The following is a 7192-nucleotide window of genomic DNA, read 5'->3' as shown; positions in this document are numbered from 1 at the left end:
CCAGATACACTTCAAGAGTTTGGCTGAATGAGGCTCAAAGTTTCTGGATTGGACAGGTGATAGTCTTCCCACCAGGGCCGTTCTGCTGGGCAGTAGTAATCTTTCTCCATGAGAAAATATCACAAGGTCACTTTATGAGAAGCACTGAAGGAGGTATCCAGCAAGACAGAGTTTGGAATTTTCTAGCCACTGTTTTTTATTTATATTTTAAGACAGGGCCTTATGTAGTTCAGGCTGACCTCAAACTCATTAAGTAGAAGAGGGTGACTTTGAACTCCTGATCCTCCTACCTCTACCTCCTGAATGCTGAGATTAAAGGTGTATGTGACCATGCCCATTTTGTGCAGTGCTGGGGACCAAAGTGAGGTCTTTCCTGGCAGCACTCTAATACTTAGCCACATTTTCAGTCTACCTCTCTTTTTTAAACGCTTACGTAGTACAATATAGCGTTCAGTATGTGTTCAATACCACTCAAACATGACAGGTCGTTCCATGAGCCCCTACAATTCCCCAGACTTCTACACAGATAGATGCCACTTAACTTGGAATGGTCATCATCAAGAAATCTGACAATAAATGCTGTCAGGGTTGTGGGGCAACGAGGATCTCTAATTCACTGCTGCTGGGAGTACGAACTGCTACAGGCATTGTACAAATCGACCTGGAGATTTTTCAAAAAATTAATACATAATTGTGATTTGAACCTGCTGTACCATGCCTAGGCATATACTCAAAGTACTCCATATCCTCCCTCCCCGTCCTGAGACAGGATTTCTTTGTATTGAGAAGGCTAGGCTGACTCCATGGCAGGCTTCAAATTGGCAGTTAAGGAGTCTAGGTCTAAATCTCTGTCTCCAAGAGCTGGGCAGTTCTAAGTAAGTCCAGGCCTCAGAAGCTGCCCCACCATCTGGCCTGAGGCAAGGACAATGGGTGGGCAACAGTTTCCAGATTTCCTCAGCTACTTCCTCAGCAACAGTTTCCAGACCTCCCCAGCAAGTTTCCAGCCCCATACCTCAGTAATTGAACATCCATAGACATGAACCCAACAGAACAACATAGAGGTCACCTACCCCAGAATTCCCTAATGTGCTTTAAATCAGGCCTGCAAGCTTACCTGGTTGTCTCTCTACTCTAGTTATGGGAGGCCCCAGCATGCTGGACTTCTGCAGAATAAAATATTCTTTGCATTTACATACCATTCGAGTCTAGGATATCACTCATCGGAAAATCATGAACCATCAGAATATAGTGCCTTCCTCGATGATGCCTGAGCCTTAGGTGCAGGAGTCGTGGTACCGATATATGATCTGAGACAACGCTGAATCTTGATTGCTTGTGATTTTCTGTTATGGTGTCTGTCTGCTGCAGAGAAAGGTCTCCTTGATGAACAGTGACTACATTTACAAGGGTATAAGGAAAAACATTTAGAGTGCATTTTGGGACTGTGCTAGCTCCCTACAGTGTCGGCTGTCGGTCCTTCCTTAAGATCCACCACTTCATTGGCGCTGGTAGTTGGATAGGTGTCCAGTACCAGGCAGGAATCACCATGACAGAGAGCAAGTTTTGGAGGAAAGGGTTTGTTTGGTTTATTCTGCCACATTTCTAGTTCATCAGTGAAGGAGACTAAGGTAGGAACTCAAGCAGAACAGGAACCTGGAGGCAGGAGCTGATGTAGAGGCCATGGAGGGGTGCTGCTTTCTGGCTTGTTCCTCATGGCTTGCTCAGCTGCTTTCTTATGGAACCCAGGACCACCCACAGTGGGCTGGGCCCTCCTACTTTAATAGAGAAACATTAATAAAATATACTACACACTTGCCTGCAGTCCGATCTTACGGAGGCATTTTCTCTTTTGAGTTTTCCTTCCTCTCAGATGACTCCAGTTTGTGTCAAGTTAACATAAAAACTAGGCCAGCACACAAACCAAACAACTACTAATATTCAGTAAAAAATAAAATTATTTAAAATATTTTCTAGTATATGTCATTTTTATAGATAAAAGTGAATTTGCATATGGGTGCACTTGTGTACTATTTCATCATAGCATTAGAAATCCTAGCTTGGACAATTTGTAAAACTATTATATATTCCTATATACCTGAGGTTGTGTAAACATTTCTCAGGTGAGAAGAGGCCGTAGCAGAAAATGTTTAAGCAGCCATGGTCTGTGGCCCTTTTCCCTGACATTAGTCAGGAATGCATTCTTTTGCATGGAACCTTTAGTAACATAGTCATGACTTCTGGGACAAAAATCTTGATAACAAGAACTTTTTTTTTTAATTGACAATATTTTTCATGTTTTGGGGAGTAGGGAACACATGTACCATGGCATGTACGAAGGTCAAAGGCCCATTTGAGGGACTCCTTTCTCTTCTCTCATGTGGGTCCCAAGGATCAAATCGGGTCATCTGGCTTGACAGTAGGTGCTTTTACACACTGAAGTATTTTACCAGTCCCCCTGAGAAAAGCTACCAGAAGAAAGACCTGCCTCCTGAGGTGTCTGTTCATCTTGGTATGAAGGTGGCAAGGAAGAGAAGCTTCAGAGAGAGGATCACACTGGGACTCAGTGTAACCTTCAAAGGCACATCCCCAGTGTCCCATTCCCTCCAACCCGCTCCACCTCCCAAATTACACAGACAATTGGGGACTAAGCACTTAAAACAGCCTGTGGGGAACCACAGTAAGAACCTACTCAGGGGAGGGAATTGTATTATTTTCTCATTACTGTGACCAAATACCTAACAAGAGTCAACTGAACAAAGGAACTGGTTATTTAGGCTACAGTGTGAGGGTTTGGTCTATCCTAGTGGGGAAGGCAGGGCTGCAGGAGCCAGAGAACAGAAAGGCCACACCCCAGACACCCATTTCCTCCAGCTATTGTCCCCCTCCTAAAGGCTCCATACTTTCAAAACAGCGCCTCCAGCTGGACAGGTACAGGAATTAACCAAATACATGGACAATTGAAACAGAGAAGCATGTGATGTGGGATAAGCTCTGGGCACCAAGAGTGCTCGTGAGACTTGACCCAGCCAGAGAGGCCAGAGTGGACTTCTTTGAGTATGAGGAACCTAAGAAGAGGCCATGTCATCGTGGAGAGCCCTGCTGGTCCAGATGCTGCCACCGGGCTTTGGTTCAGCTATACCCACTTGCCCTCTGCGGCAATCAATCTATCACCGGTCTGAGTATTTTGGAAGCTGTGAGTGAGCAGGGCAACAAAGAAACAAAATTCACCACCTCTCAGGCCACCCTTCTCTAGTTGCTCAGAGTCTTATCTCCCAGGCAACCAGTGCTGTGCTGACGTCAGAGTTAAAAATGGAACACAAACTAACATCTGTAGCAGAGATAAAAAAAAATAATTCCGTTTCAGCTTGTGCACAGCTCCCACAAGGGGCACACGGGCCATACCCCTCTCAGTAGCTTTCGGGTACGGGCAAGGAAAATGAGTGTAGATTCAACTAGGACACCAGGTGGAAAAGATGGCGTTGGAGGTCACTTCGCTGTGTCGCTGGACCTCTCTCCAGAAAGGTCGGATCTCAATTCTGTAAAGGGGAAATGCATTTTTAACAAAGCTAGGCTGGGGGATATAGCCCGGTGGTTGGAGTTCTTGCCTAATCTGCACACATCCTAGGTTTGATTTCCTGCACTACATGAAAGGGTAGGATAGTACATATCTGCAGGAGGCAGGAGTTCAGGGTCATCCTTGACTCTAGCCAAGTTCAAGGGCGGCTGGGCTACATCAGACCCTTCCTTCAAGAAAGAAGGAAAGAAGGAAAGAAGGAAGGAAGGAAGGAAGGAAGGAAGGAAGGAAGGAAGGGAGGGAGGGAGGAAGGAAGGAAGGAAGGAAGAATGGAGGACAGGTCAGATGTAGAGGCACATGCCTTTAACTGATGCACTAGAGAGGCAGAGACAGATAGACCTCTGTGAGTTAAAGGCCACCCTGCTCTATGTACCAGGGTCCAGAGGTGATTTGAAAGAAAATGGCACCCAGAGGCTCATAGGGAGCGGTATTATTTGGAGTGGGCGTGGCCTTGTTGGAGGAAGTATGTCACTGTGGGTGGGCTTTGAGGTCTCATATGATCAAGCCAGGCCCAGTGTGCGTCTCCTTCCAGCTGCCTACCAATCCATAGGTAGAACTCTAAGCTCTGCTCCAGCACCAAGTCTGCCTGCAATCTGGCATGCTTCCCAACATAGTGATAAAGGACTAAGCCTCTGAACTCTAAGTCAGCCATAATTAAGTATTTTCCTTTATAAGAGTTGCCCTAGTCACAGTGTCAATTCACAGCAGTAGAAACCCTAACTAAGACAGAGATCTTACCTAACATTTTTAATGGAGTAAACAGGAAGCACATTCAGACAGGGCTTGTCCTTCCCTGGCTCGGGTCTTGGGTCTCTCTCATTTCAGGTCATGACTTCCACCAGCTCATCAGGAAGAAGGACATGAGGCCAAGAGAGAGCTGGTCTCCTCTGGCCTCACATCTGGATGCCACTGGACAGATTTACTTTTTGGAAGTTAGCTTCTGAATGTGTCACAGATACATGCACCTTCGAGTCAGGACTGCAAACTCAGCAGTTACGAAACAGCCAGGCCGGTGAGAGACGCCCGGGCAGCGGTTGCAGGATGTCAATGGTAAGCTCGAGTTTCACACTATCTCTTCACTAACTGGTGGTTCTCCTATCTGCCTTTCCACTTTGGTGTTTTCCGTCTTTAAAAAGCCAAAGCGTGTTTTCTAGTGAAGTGTGGAAACAGTGTTGTGAGCTACCACCTCTGCGAAGACAGATTTGATCTTTTGCTGGCTGAGAAATGATAGTCTCAGAGATAAAGAAAGAGGTTGGGAAGGTGGGCGGTCAGCGAAATCCACACCGGAAGGACGACCTGCAAGCTACTGCGTGGCATACCACGTGACATCGTGCAAGCATCCTCTGTCAGCAGCCGCTGCCCCCTGAGGCCTTGGTGTGGACATTCCTGTGTCAGTGAGCGACAGGGAGCACCTAACAGCCATGCTTGGGCTCGGTACTCACCAAGCTATTTCCACATTCAGTTCAGTTTCTCCTGCTCTGTCCACAGTCATTAAAGCAAACCTAAATATACACTTTGGTAGTTTTACTTCTCTTCCTGAACTAACGGATGGGTAGTGGTCTAATTTTACAAATTGACTGCTTTTCAAAATAAACTTTACTGTTAAAAAAATTTGCAAGTAAGTAAAACACCAAACACCAACTTGTAATACAATTTCCCACGTTAATTGAACTTGCCATGCTCTCGCCTCATCTGCTAAGTCCTGAGGGTGGTTTGGTTTCAGGGTAGTGGTCTTTCTGACCTCAGTGAGGAAGCACAGCACTTCGTGCTTATATTTATAGTCTCAAAATCACTCATGTCTCCAAGGAGCCTTGGTTGCTTTCGTGGGAAGCAGGATTTAAAGGCCACAAACTGTGCTTTGCAAAAGACAAATCTAGGAAATACTGGAACTTCTTAAAACTCACAAGCTCATACTGACACTTCCAATTCACATTTAACATTAAAGGATGTGTGTGTGTGTGTGTGTGTGTGTGTGTGTGTGTGTGTGTAAGTGAACAATTGCCAGAGGGCAATCTCTGGTGTTGTTCCTTAGCACTCGTCCATCTTTATTTTGAGGTAGGGTCTCTGTCTGACTTGAAATCCACTAAGTAGTCTACACTGACCAGCTAGGAAGCCCCAAGGACTCACCTGTCTCTTCCTCTCCAAAGCTGGAATTCTAAGTGTGCAACAACATCCAGCCTTTTTTTTTTTTTAATTAATGTGGTCTGGGGTATTGAATTCAGGTCCCCCACACTTGCAAATCACTTTACTGAGTCATGTCCTCGGCTCAGAATAGAACTTTTAAAAAGTAGGACCCACTGAGGGGCCTGACCTAGAGGGGACCGTGGGACTTTGGCCTCTTCTTCCTCTTCCTGTGTTTTGCCTTCTGGCCATGAAGTAAGCCACTTTACTTTACCACGGGCTCCAGCTGCGATGTGGTTCTCCTCACAGATCCAAAGTCACATGACCACTGCCATGGGCTAAAATCTCATAAATTCTAGCCAAACAAAAGCGCTGCATTCTCCTCTTTCTGTTTGTCTTTGGCATACCACTATACTGATGGGAAACTGGCTAACAAGGCGTCCCTTCCTCTTCCCGACTTATTTATTTATTTCTAGGATTACTTTTCTTTTGATTAAATATATAAAATGTTAACATGCTACAGAGTCTGACGCCACAGGAAGGTGCGCTGAGCAGAACTACTTCAGTTTCTATTTTTGTTAACTTTGGTTCGTTTATTTCTTTCAACCCTACTCCCCTGTCTCACACAACTCTTAAGAGGAGGGTAACCCTAGCAGCCCTGCACCCCTGGCTGCTCCACTGGTCTTGACTCAGCTGAGCCCACACATCTCCCACGGTGCCACAGATCTCTGAGGACAGGCCACTGTGGTCACCTAAGAGAGTGTCTGCGTTTCTCTTCCACTGGGATTTGTCAGTTAAGAGTCATTAGGGATAACTGGTACATCGGCCTTCCCGAACTTCCTGCCTTCAGTTTTGCCTCCTATTTGCAGTTCTTGGGTTCTCCTAACCACCAAGCATCAAAATTCCTCCATTGTGTTTAGTCCTCATATTCTGTCAATAACTAGAGTGGGTGGGCAGCCCCTCAGTTAACAATTTCTGGGCATCAACCGTGTGCCAAGGTTACGGTGAATGAGACACAATCCGAGAGCCTTGCAGCATACCCAGCTGTGGGAAAGACACAGGAACACATCAGTGGTGCCAGTGTGATGCTGAGGGCGGTGACAGACAGGAAGGCAGTGGGGGAGAAGAAAACATCCATGAATCAGGACTCAGAGATGGTTCCTGGACTGTGCTGGGGTGGAGGAAAGTGGGAATCAGAGAAAAGCACGGTGAGAACAGGACAAGAACGGGAAGAGCGAGTTGGAGGAAACCGGAAGTTAATGAAGAGGCTGGCCACAAAGTCAGAGAGCTGCCTGTCTCTGTCCTCCAAGCTGCAGCCCCAGCCCTAGCATGCGCTTCTTAAATTACACTTCTCATTATATGTCTTCACTGTTTTCAATCCTTCTCTGAGAGTTAAAGTAAGAATGGAGGGAGGGACAGAGGGAGGGAGGACTAAATGAAGGAAGGAGGGAGGGAATGGAAGGAAGGTAGGAAGTAGGAAGGGAATCAAGGTAGGGA

At 46.2% G+C, this 7192-nt stretch overlaps 1 long non-coding RNA gene across 2 annotated transcripts; it reads left to right on the top strand.

Moving 5' to 3' along the window:
- The first annotated feature begins 3357 nt into the window (after positions 1-3357).
- Positions 3358-5087, top strand: LOC102546477 (uncharacterized). Of its 2 annotated transcripts, none has more exons than XR_015674386.1 (3): positions 3358-3522; positions 4400-4624; positions 4729-5087. It is a non-coding gene; the product is annotated as an uncharacterized LOC102546477 (long non-coding RNA). The 2 variants fall into 2 exon arrangements; XR_015674383.1 differs by having other exon boundaries at positions 3380-3522; positions 4711-5087.
- The last annotated feature ends 2105 nt before the right edge of the window (positions 5088-7192 follow it).

Source organism: Rattus norvegicus, chromosome 2, assembly GCF_021556685.1.
Source record: "Rattus norvegicus strain SHRSP/BbbUtx chromosome 2, alternate assembly SHRSP_T2T, whole genome shotgun sequence".
Taxonomy (NCBI): domain Eukaryota; kingdom Metazoa; phylum Chordata; class Mammalia; order Rodentia; family Muridae; genus Rattus; species Rattus norvegicus.
This window is presented reverse-complemented; position numbering and strand designations above follow the sequence as displayed.